This window comes from Mobula birostris, chromosome 12, assembly GCF_030028105.1.
Source record: "Mobula birostris isolate sMobBir1 chromosome 12, sMobBir1.hap1, whole genome shotgun sequence".
NCBI lineage: Eukaryota > Metazoa > Chordata > Chondrichthyes > Myliobatiformes > Myliobatidae > Mobula > Mobula birostris.
The window spans coordinates 79520270-79533378 of record NC_092381.1 but is presented as its reverse complement, the minus strand read 5'-3'; positions in this window follow the sequence as shown (position 1 = coordinate 79533378).

Below are 13109 nucleotides of genomic sequence, written 5' to 3'. Positions count from 1 at the left end.
GATACAATATGCAGACAAACTGACTAGAGGAGAGGTCATTCTAGACATGGTGCTAGGTAATAAACCAAGTCAGTTGTCAGATCTCTTGGTGACTGAATATTATGGAGCCAGTAACCACAATTCCTTGACTTTTAACATAGCCTACCTTTGACAGAGATAGAAGCAGATGGTATGGGAAAGTATTTAATTGGGGGAGAGGCAAATTGTGATGCTATTAGCCAGGAACTTGGGAGTGTAAATTGGGAATGCGTGTACTCAGAGAAATGCATAACAGAAATAAGATTGTTTAGGGAGCACTTGCATGCGGTTCCAGATAGGTTTTCCCCATTGAGGCAGGGAAAGGATACTGGGGAACAGGAATCATGATTGACAAGAAGAGGCTAATTTTAGATGGAGAGCGTTCTTCCTGGAGGTAGGTCACCAGTGGTATCACATAGATCTGTTCTTGGAACCTTGCTCTTTATAACTTTCATAAATGATGTGGATGAGGCAGTGGAAGAGTGGGCTAGTAAGTTTGCACGAAGGTGGGTAGAGCTGTGAATAGTGTAGAAGGTTGTCATAGACTACACCAGGATGCAGAACTAGGCTGAGACTTGGCAGATGGAGTTCAGCCTGGAAAAGTGGAAACTGATTCATTTTGGAAGGTTGAATTTGAAGGCAGAATTCTCAACAGTCTGGAGAAGCAGAGAGATCTTGCGATCCATGTCCATACATCATTCAAAGCTGCTCTGCAAGTGGATAGGGTTGTTGAGAAGGCATATATTGTGGTTGGTCTTCTTTATTTGGGGGTTTGGGTTCTAAAGCCGTGAATTAATGTCTATAAAACCCTGGAATAACGTATTCAGTTCTGCTTGCTTCATTTGGGAAGGATGCTTAATCAATCTTTAGAGAGTGTGCAGAGGAGATTTATCACAATGCTGTCTGCAGTCAAGAGGTGACTTGATTGTGGTGTACAAGATGATAAGAGTCATAGATCAACCAGAGACTTTTTCCAATGGCTAATATGAGGGGGCATAATTTTAAGGTGGTTGAAAGTAAGTATAGAGGGGCTATTTTACATAGAGAGTGGGTGAGTGTGTGGAATGCCCTGCCAGGGGTGGTAGTGGAGACAGGTACATTAAGGACATTTAAGAAACTCTTAGATAGACACAAGGATGATAGAAAAGTGGAGGGCTATGTAGGAGGGAAGGGTTAGTTGGTTAAAAGGTTGACCAATATTATGGGCCGAACGACCTGTACTATGCTATAATGTTCTATGCAGAACATGACATAAGTAAATCATCTTGAATGTTGAAATATAAGCTGTTATTGGTAGTATGAATTTAAGACAGACATCATATTCCTCCCTTACCAGAACAGTGACTTAACAAGAGTCCTGCCTCCTCAATAAAGGAGATGTATCCAATTTTCGATGAACTATAATTTAATGCTACTCTTCACTTAATGCTAGTGTAAACATCCCTACTGTTTATATGTTAATCATAATGATTGCTGTGAAGATTATTGTTTTATTTACTTGCATTCTGAGCATGGTGCATAACAGTAATAGTAGGAATATGAATAATCTGATTAGATAGCACCAGACAAAGGAAACAACTTCTAATCTTTCTCTAACCGATCACATTTCAAAAGTCAAGATTGCTTATTGTCAATTCCAGTACACAAGTGTAAAGGAGAACAAAGTAATTGTTATTCTGGATCCAAAACAGCACAAGAAAAACACACAGTAAGATAAAGAACACAATGGTTAAAAAAAACAATAAGTATGTTTGGTTTATATACATTGATGGTATGTACATAAAATGATGCAATGTACAGTAGTGTCTTTATGTAAGGTGACTGACAGGAAATGATAAAGTAGTAGTGGTTTGGGGGGGGTGGAGGGGTGGGTTAATGGTTGGAGGTATTGATTAGCCTTACTGCCTGGGGAAAGTAACTGTTTTTGAGTCTAGTTGTCCTGGCATGGATGCTATGTAGCCTCCGCCTTGATGGGAGTAGGGAAAACAGTCCATGAGCAGAATGGGTGGGATCCTTCATGATATTGCTGACCATTTTCTGGCACCTTTCTGTATATGTGTCCTTGATGGGGCGTAGGTTGGTGCTGGTGATGTGTTGGCAGTTTTAACTACCCCTTGTAGAGGCCTCCTGCACACCACGGTGCAGTTCCTGTAATATGCAGTGATGCAGCAAGTTAAGATGTCCTCTGCTTTGCATTGGTAGAAGGTTGTGTGCGTAGGCCAGCTCTCTTCAGCCTTCTCGGAAGTAGAGGCATTGGTGAGCTTTCTTGATTTTGTACGATGTGTTCTGGGACTATGAGAGGTTGTATGAGATGTGCACTCCCAGGAGTTTGAAACTGCTTGCAGTTTCCATTGCCATGCCACCAATGTAAAGAGGGGTGTGAATGATGCAAATTCTCCTGAAGTCAATAACCATCTCTTTTGTCTTTCTGACAATGAGGAAGGTGTTATCTGCCCGGCATCAAGCCTTGAGCTCTTCCATCTCCTCTCTGTAGGTCCATATATGATTGGGATCCCTTGTATTCTCACAGCTGAGGCTTCCTGTTCTGACAGACTTGGGCACCTCAGCAGACTTCTTGCTTTTCTTCTGAACATCACACACACATGGGGTAAGCAAGTTCTTATTTTAAATGACACAGAGATCAAGTAATACTCTTATTATTGTATACTCCTATAATTACAAATAAAACGTTTCTTTAATTGAATAATCACAATTAAATTAGGAAATGTGTGTAGGGAACATTAGTTGACACCATAACCCTGAGGTTGTGGGTTTCAATACATCTCAGAAGCTATTATAAGCAAAAAGATGCAAAAAGATCAACTAGTAATTCCAGCTACTGCCTTTTTGCCTGAACTTGGCCTGCAGGCTATTCAGCAGCTCCCTGCCCATGAGATTCTCACTTTGCAGATTAAGACATTTTAGAATTCTGGTTATCTGGCTGCTTTGGGAAATTGCAGTCATCGTATTTCTAATAAGTACTGAACATTTTGTGTAAACATGGATTTTTCTAAGCCACATTTATGCAGCCTTAAATGTTTTGCCCATCTCCTAAAATGCAAGTTGACATGCAAAGATATATTCCCTGGTATAAGTACTGTGAAATTTTGTCAGCTAGTAAGTAATTGATAAAAGGCAGCAGAGGAGATGATATGTTTGGTAATCCCATATATATATATATATATATATATATATATATATATATATACACCTGAACCTTTTCCATTCAATCTGTACTAGATTAATTAAGTTGTTTATTTGGAGGCTTTGCTGTTCGTTGTGGTATTATTACCAAATGCGGGTGGTGTGTCAGCTTTGTCAGTGGTGGAAGTGAATGAAATTTCTGAAATAGAGAACAATGCACAACCACGAAGAGCATACAACCTTTTTTAAAAAAAATTCTGTTTCATTTTTGATAAGGGGTTGTGCGATTTTTCAAAAAATTACATTGCATTTGAAAGTTGGTTTAACCCAGAGTCTGAAGATATTATTTCCATCGCGGGATATCTTAAAGGAATTTAGTTCTTATTTTTAGTTGCCCTAACAATATATACAAAATAAATTTCTTCTGAATGATATGAGCTGTAATACAGCACACAAATTCATCATGAGGTATAATATTCAATCTCTGGTCTGTAAAATGGCAGATCAAGGTATGGTTATTCCAAGCCCCTGGGTCAATCTAAGCTGCTGCTCCTGATCATTACCACATCTTGGAGCTGCGTTAGGTGGTACCCCTGAACATAGTCAAGCATCTTTTCCTTCAGACCATAATAAAAGGCAGAACAACAAATTACATTTAAATTTGTTTCAATTACATTCCCTAATGTGCGGGGCATTCTGAAATAACATGAGTGTCCCTGTCAGCCACCTCTCAAAACCAGTTGTACTCCAGAGGATATATAGAGAGTCCACTTATTAAAGAACCTGCAATTTATGGGTATTGCTGTTCACCACTCTGTCAATTTCTTGGAGCTGTATCCAGTCCCCTCACCACCTATTCATTCAGTAGCAGCATTTGCTGTTCTTTGTATTATGGCATGCCCTTTTGCGAACTGGCTACAGTAATAGCTCCAGGGAAGAAATCAAGTGCCAGAAACTGTATGGATTTGTAAGTGATCAACTGAGTATTGCTACAATGAAATAGTCACCATCCTGCATTGAAGAGGAAAGGCTAACAGCAGGAACTTATGTTGTTTATGGGACATTAGTTTTTTTTAAGCTTGAAAATTGTCACTACAGAATTAAGAAAGATGGTGACGTTGCAGTAGTTTTACAACAAATGCATAAACTCTTGGGGTAAAGTTTGTTTAATATTTGCTATTAAAGATTTGGCAAAAAATACATGCCATTGGTCAATTTGACCAGTGGTGACACATATGTCTGGAATTTCTCATATTTACACTTACTACCTGTGAAAAATAAATAGATGAATGCCTCTCCTGGAAAAAATAGCAAGGGGTGAATAAGTATAGGGTGGGTGGGGGTAATATTTTAAGGAAGCTCTTAATCATCTATCTGATAGTAAACTTCAAGATTACTTTGATTTTTTTTTCATTCACATATCAGAGGAAGAAAATCTAGGTCCAGAAGTTATGGGAAAATAATGAATTCATGGCATAAGTGGGAGAGCTGATTTATTTCGATTCTCATTTTGTTGGAATTAGGACATTGCATTACTTCCTACTCCATACCTCATTTTCCTAGAGTTTCAGAACTAAAAGACTCCCTATCCTCATTCTTCACTTAACCATACAATTTATAATTTTGAATCTAAACAAAGAGTTCAAACAATGTTTCATAATGATCTTATTTTGTCTGCCCGTCAGTTTTTAAGTGACTAATATCTTGCAAATCAGCATCTGACCATTGATTTTGTCTTCAAAAGATTTGTAATGATGAAAACTGATACAATTCTTCACACTAGATAATTTATATTTGGTCATGAGTGATAAAGTTCAGGAGTAGAGCTTAGCTCAGTGTGAAGCATTTTAGGTTTTATTAAAGTTATTTTAAATGGGCATTTTAATACCAATTAAAAATTACCATTGAAAACAAGATAATCCAAGATAGAAAAGGGTATTTGTACCCAAAACAATTATTGATACAACTGCAGCAAAATGCAAGTAGATGCTGAGCAACTGAGAGAAAAGCGATGATAACCAGTGGCATAGCCAGCTTGATCTTACACTTACTCAAAAAAGTGTGGAAAATGGCCAAAGAGCTAGAGGAATAGGCATAATGCATCATAATTATTTAAATCTTTCTAAAAGCTTTGACTTCTGCAGTAACTGATATTTGAACCACATTTAAAAATCTAAGCACAACAACAATGTGAAAACTAGATTAAATTTACTCCTTCCAGAGCCCTGTGTTGAATTTGCTGCTCTCTGCAGTTTGTATCTTTTCAGACAGATCCAACTCGTACCTCAGTAACTCTCAATATTTTTTTCCACAACAAATGTTTCAGTTCTTTTTTCATAGGTGTCATTGGTGCAGAAAATGTCATTGTTTTGGTTGTCCTTGTTCTCCTTGTTCTTTGATCTATTTTTGACTTGGACTTTGTTAGATTGATAAAAGCACCACTTAGAAAGAACGGGATCATTTCCACCTTGTTCACAGAAATACCTTGGATCCTGACAATGGATATGCACCTATTTCTTTATAGGGTGTATTTTCTGCCAGTTCGTATCAGGGTGTTTTATGAAAATGAAAAACAAACACCTATCTTCAGTGAAGGTATAAAGCATGGTACCTTCGTTCAGGATTTATTGAAGAAGGAATGTTTTAATAAATAAATAATATCCTACCCTTCAGGGAAGCTGTACCATTTGTGGCTGGAACAAACCAGCTTATTCTCCTTGCTGAAGTCCTGATCAAATGATTTATCTTGCTGGTCTAACTCTGGTGCAAAGCAATTACAGTAAGTAGAAAACAACATCTCAGCCACCACTGGTGTCAAACCTGCTGAGAAAATCAATTTGTATATTTTTTTTTTAAATTGGTATCATGCAGAATACTTCTAACAGATAGTGACGATCGGAATATATAAAAATTGGTTGAGTTTTAACTTGTAACCCTTGAATTAAGACTAACAGTGTCATCTAATGGAAATGCAGTATAGTTTGTTTTAAGGGTCTGTCATTATAGAAAAGGACTTTGCACAACATGCTGACTCATCCATTGAACCTACTGTGATACTGTTTTTTGTTCATGTATTATGGGATGATGGAAGTTCCCATTCTACTGAAATGCACATATTTATTGCAGCATCGTACCACTTATTTTCTCACTCAAGTGTACTAAAAAATTAAATTAATGTTCACTCATTTAGATTACTAATATAATTGTTTTACAATAAATCATTACTTCAAGTAAGTAAAATTTCAGGCATCTCCAACATATTTTTACTAGATTCAATTCATGGCCATAGTACAAAGGAACCCTTCAGGTGACTGCTGCGTATTATCTTCAGCTGACTTCTGCTATTCTTTAAGGGTACCATTAAAGTGCATTGTGTAGGAGAATTGTCATTGCAGCCCAAGATTGAGCAACTGATTTCTCTTCATGTAGTGACTCTGAGATCCTATCAGATCAGCTAGCTACTCACAAAGACTGTTCCTTCTAATTGCCTCCATTGGGTATCCAATTGTGGAAAGATTTGTCGTCCCTGAGTAATGACCACTGGATATGCATTGAAGAGAGATCAGATGCACAACTCAAGTGTTGATAGAATTGGCTGTATATTTTGATCATTAATGTAGTGTGTATCCACTGTTGAGGGTTACATTGGTAGTGAATTTTTAGTTCCAATAATTATTGCACATAGCAAAGAAGAAACATATAATCCCTTCTGTTTTGTGGTTTTCCAGATACTTGCCCATAGAAATGTGTTTTTGATTCCCATTGTTTTTTTCCTCCAAGTTAGTGTGAAGTAGAAAAAATAATGTCAAGACCTTTCAGGACCTTCGTATAAGTCTACAATTCTTTCTATCTTGGTTTGAAAAAAAGATCCTACAGTGGATAATAAAAACGCTGAGAGGATCACTGGGGTCTCCCTCTCCCACCCCTCCCATTTGTTACAATTACTGGGAGCATTGTATATGTAAAGCCTGAAATATTGTTGAGGATCCCTACTACCCATCCCACAATCTTTTTGACCCATTACCGTCAGGAAGGAGCTACAGGAGCATCAGGACAAGGACTGCCAGACTGGGTAACAGCTTCTTCCTTCAGGCTCAGACTGTGAAACTAATGAATACCCTACCGCCAACGAGGTCTCATCACGAGGACAGTGAATTGTTTACTGTTTACCTGTGCTGCGCTTTACTACATGCATTTTGAATTATATTTTGTCAACTTATTTATAGTATACTATTTTGGTTTATTTGCTGTGTGGGTGTACAGTGGTCTGGTGGAAATTTTGTTGTGTGTGTATATACTTTGGTACATGTGACAATAGTAAACCAAGTTACCAATTCAAGAAGGCCGACTGTTTAGTCATTCTCACATTATTGTATGCGGTGCTGTGCTTCATTAGGAGTTTGAGGAGATTTGGTATGTCACCAGGAACTCTTGTAAATTTCTGTAGATGTGCAATGGAGCACCTTCTGACGGGTTGCATCATAGCCTGGTATAGAACCTCCAATGCACAGCATTGGAAGAGGCTCGTAGACCCAGCCAGCTGCATTGCGGTCACAACTGAGGATCTCTTCAAGAGCGGAGCCTCACGAAACCGGTAACTATGATTAAGATCCCTCATTATCCAAGACATGCCCTCTTCTCATTACTACCATCAGGGAGGAGGTACAGAAACCTGAAGACCCACACTTAAATGATTCAAGAGCAGCTTCTCCACTACCATCAAATTTCTAAATGGTGTATGAATAATCCATGAACACAACCTCGTTGTGTTTTTGCACAATTTACTTCATAATTTATTGTAAAAAGGTGTATTCAGATACGAGTATTTATTTTCAATTGAGGTGGTTTGCCAAGAAATAACTGGTGAATTCCTGTCTTTGAAATAATAGTTTTAAAAATCTCGTCCTCTTACTACAATCTAAAAGCTTTTAAGGAATGTGAAACAGGTCTTTACTGATTAGTAAATCCTAGACTGATGAAGAGCACTAAAACTGGAAATTAGAAAATTTTTCTTCATACATGAAGATTACTAGAACATTTTACTAGAGAAGAGCGATTGGATGATTTGTGCAAAGGGAGAATGGAAAGCATATAGAGAAAGGCAGATGATGAGTTTCAGTGGTTGTATTTAGAAAATCTGGTACGAACAATGGCCAGAATTAACCACCTTCTCAGCTGTATTTGCTGAGATTTTTGTCAGTGGCAGAAACAGCCCTGCTCTGTTTGCATTCATTCTTTCACAGACATTCCTGTGTAGGCATTCTTTCCCTACGGTTTTTGTATTTATTTGTGTCTTCTGTGCTTTTTGCATGCCTGGCTGTTCCAACGTTTCAGCTTTTGCTTAAAAAAGCCAATCCTTCTTGATGTTCACTTCCTTGGGTACATCACATTGGGATACACTGCTGTCATTTACTTCAATATACAAGATGCAGATTTATTCATCACACATACATCGAAACGTACAGCGAAACGCTTCATTTTGGGTTAACAACAAATACACTTAAGGATGTGATGGAATAGCCCACAAGTGTCGCCACATTGTCCAATGCCAATATGGCATGCCCACAGTACTCAGCAGAACACAACGGCAAAACTTGCCCCTTCTACCCACCCTCCCGTGCACATACCCAGCCCCCTACCCATAGGATAGGCCATCTTTGGCATCCGGTGGATTCTGATTCACAGATATTGGGCTGTCGACTTCTCCAGTGGACCTGGTTCGCAGGCTTGGAGCTCCAGTCATCGGGTCTTCACTTCCAGAGCTCTGATCGATCTTTATACTTTATTGTCGCAAACAATTGGTACAATCATCACAGCGATATTTGATTCTGCGCTTCTCGCTCCCTGAATTACAAGTATTAAATATTAAAAATAGTAAAAATGAGTAAATATTAAAAATTTTAATTATAATTCATAAATAGAAAAATGGAAAGTAAGGTAGTGCAAAAAAACCCGAGAGGCAGGTCTGGATATTTGGAGGGTACGGCCCAGATCCGGGTCAGGATCCGTTCAGCAGTCTTATCACAGTTGGAAAGAAGCTGTTCCCAAATCTGGCCGTATGAGTCTTCAAGCTCCTGAACCTTCTCCCGGAGGGAAGAGGGACAGAAAGTGTGTTGGCTGGGTGGGTAGTGTCCTTGATTATCCTGGCAGCACTGCTCCGACAGCGTGCGGTGTAAAGTGAGTCCAAGGTCGGAAGATTGGTTTGTGTGATGTGCTGCGCCGTGTTCACAATCTTCTGCAGCTTCTTTCAGTCTTGGACAGGACAACTTCCATACCAGGTTGTGATGCACCCTAGAAGAATGCTTTCTACGGTGCAGCTATAAAAATTAGTGAGGGTTTTAGGGGACAGGCCAAATTTCTTTAGTTTTCTCAGGAAGTAAAGGCGCTGGTGGGCCTTCTTGGCAGTGAACTTGTCAGTGAAGTCAGGTCATTTGTGACATTGACCCCAAGGAACTTAGAGCTTTTGACCTGTTCCACTTGTGCACCACCGATGTAAATTGGGTCGTGCAGTCCGCTACTCCTTCTGAAGTCAACAACCAATTCCTTCGTCTTGCTGACGTTGAGGGATAGGTTATTGTCTTCGCACCATGCCAACAGGTTCTTAATTTCCTCTCTGTATCAAACTCATCATTACTCAAGATATGGCCTACAATTGTTGTGTCATCAGCAAAATTATATAGAGAGTTTGATGGAAACTTGGCTACACAATCATGGGTGTACAGTGAGTACAGCAGGCGGCTGAGTACACAGCCTTGTGGGGCACCGGTGCTCAGAGTGATTGAAGAGGAGAGCTTGGCCCCTATTTTTACAGCCTGGGTCCTGTCTGTGAGGAAGTTGAAAATTTGGGCCTCGATCTCAGCATCAAACCCAGGACCTCTCACTCATCAACCACCAGGCCTCATACTCTGGATTCCCCCTTGGAGGGACCCTGAATACTAGGCCTCAAACTGCAGACACAACGATTTCCATGGCCAGTTCCTCTCGTCTCCTTTTCCTCTGCAATAGAATCAAAAGAATCTTGCAATGTGGAATGAGACCATTCAGTCCATAGTACCTGTGCTTTTCCTTTGTAAGAGATTATTTACACCCACTTTTCAGCAATGGTTCAAACATTGCAATGCAGAATAGTTGGGACCAGCAGCATGCTTCCATCCTGACAAGCTTCCCACAATAATTACTTTATCTCTCAATCCTATTGTCTAAATTTAATGTGAAGATAATATTGAAAGCGTTTTGTTGTAGGGAGGGAGAGAAGTTTTCCAGTGAGACTGAACATTAGATGCGATTAGCTTTAAGTAATGTTGTTTTACTTAGTGTCAATTCAGCTAAGCTTTCTTAGCTGTATTGACACTAAGTAAAAAAGTTATTTCTTAATAGAAGTATATTAAACCTGTATCATACTGAGCGCAGTGCCCAGCTGTTGATTTGAATTATAGATGAACCTGCTACACAATTCTGGCAAATGTACAGAGGTGACTGCAATGCCAAAAGTTAATTTCTTTCAGACATTGTGGGCATAGTATCTTGACATATGGACTTTCATGGGCATTTTTTTCCCCTGGGCAGGTTTAAAAACAAACTAGAATGTGGTCTTCTGAGAGCATGAACCCAAACCTACTTTTGTGAAGACTTACATTCTTACAGAGGGAAGGAAAATGCAAATTTAAAGGCTAATATTATGCTGCTCTATGGTTATTGGTAGGGATATTCTGAAACTCTCAGTTAAATAACATTTAGGACAATCATTACATGTTGCGAAACCTCCATTTTGTAAAATATATTTCAATTTAATCCAAGCTGGTTTGCTCTTTTTATTAAGATTTGCGAGAGAGCAGCTACAAGGCCTCCATGGTAGCGTAGCGGTTGGTGTGATGCTAGTACAGCTTGGGGTATCAGAGTTTGGAGTTCAATCCCGGCCTCCTCCGTACGTCCTCACCAGGGAATGTATGAGATTTCACTGGATGCTCCAGTTTCCTCCCACAGTCCAACGATATACCAGGTAGAGTAATTGGTCATTGTAAGTTGTCCCGTGATTAGGTTTAAGGTTGCCGGGGGTTGCTGGGGCAGCGTGGCTCCAGAAGGGCCTACTCCACGCTGCATCCCTAAATAAAAAAAGTTGCCGTCTTACAGAGCTCCACCCATATTAATGGTAATATCCTTGGTAAGGATTGCAGCTATTGCCCGCCAATCGTCATTGATTGTGGGATTATTCCTTGGGACTGAGAGTTTGTGCTTAATGCTTAAGTAATTAGAACAGTATAAGATAGCCAGATAGTTCAATAGATGATTAGAAGCTGTACTGGATGTCTTCTTTATTGGCCAAAGCATAGAATATAGAAGTTGGACTATAATTGTGTACGTGCTAGTTATGTCATAGCTTGAGGACTGCTTACTGTTTTGGTAATCACATTACAGGAAAGGGAGTGTGTGGAGAAGTTTTATGAGAATGTTGTCAGGACTGAAAAATACCAGCAGTGAGAAAAGATTGGATAGGCTAGGGGTCTTCCCTTTGCAGCAGAAGAGGCTGATTGGAGATTTAAGGAGAGGCTTAGATGGGGTAAACCAGAGAGTCATATTTCCTTTTATAGAGGAATAAGAAAACAGAGAACCTGTATTTAAAGTAATAGGTAGGTGGCTGCAGATAGGGGGATAGGGTGCTATGAAGGAGGGATTTTCCAACCAGTGGATAGTGGATATTAGAATTATATTCCTGAAAGAGTGGAGGAGGCAGAAATACATGGTGCTCCACTGTTCTCCAGTATTCTGCATCTGTCACATTTTGTCTGAAATATTATCAGCCAGCAGCTTCCGATGAAAAAAGGGTATTTCTTAAATTAAAAAAGATCACTTCAACTGGAGGATTCAGAACCAAAGCTATCTTTTAATAATTGTAAAACTACGTTTTTATACGGGGATACAGGCTTTGCCTTATCACAGCAGCTAAATATGTAGGTTTTTTTCATTGGAATTTGGAAGAATTGGAGTAGATACCTTAGTGATCATGGAGGATTCTGGCAAGCTGAACATTAAGATATTTCCTCTTGTGAGAGATGTGGCATGGAAGCATAGCGATTCGCGTAATGTGATCACGGTGCTAGTGACCTGGATTCAGTTCCACTGCTGCCTGTATGGAGTTTGCATCTTCTCCCTGTGGAAGTGTGTGTTTCCTCCAGGTGCTCTGATTTTTCTCCCACTTTCCGAGGACGTGAGAATCAGACAGTTGACATGGTAACATGGGTGTAATTGACCCAGGCTTGTTTGGCCAGAAGAGTCTGTTACCGTGCTGAATCTCTAAATAATTATAAAAGGCTCCATGATCATTAAAAAGCCGAGTTGTTTAGGAATTTCTTCTTACAGAGGATGGTCTAAATCAAGAATTCTCTACCCAGAAGGTTGAGGAGGCAAGGTGATTGGAAATATTTAATGAGGAGTTAAACAAATGTTAGAAGGATGGAGAAATTGAGGGTTATCTGAAATTGATCCAGAAGAGAAGTTGAAGCCTGGGCACTCAGTCATGATTGTCAGAAGCCAGACAGCTTATTATTTTGGGTACACTATTTGTTTTTTTCTTCCCACATGCCCATCGACTCTTCCCAGATTCTACCATTCACCTACGCCTCAAGGACAATATTCAGCAGCCAGTAAGTGACCAACCTGCAAAAGCTTTGGGTTGTGGATGAAACCAGAACTCATGTAGGAAACCTATAGGAATAACGTGCAAACACCATAGATCACTGGAATTGTGAGGCAGCAGCTCCGCCAACTCTAGGAATGTGCCACTAGAGCAATACAATTTCCTGATTGGAAATCAGGTTGAAATTCAGTGTTGAGTTTGCTTCATGGTCACAGGTAAACCTTGCAATAAAATGGTTAGTGTCTCACCCAGCAACAGCAGGCCCTGCTTTAAGAGAGGAGTTTGGGAAAAAATGAGATCTAAATGAGATTGC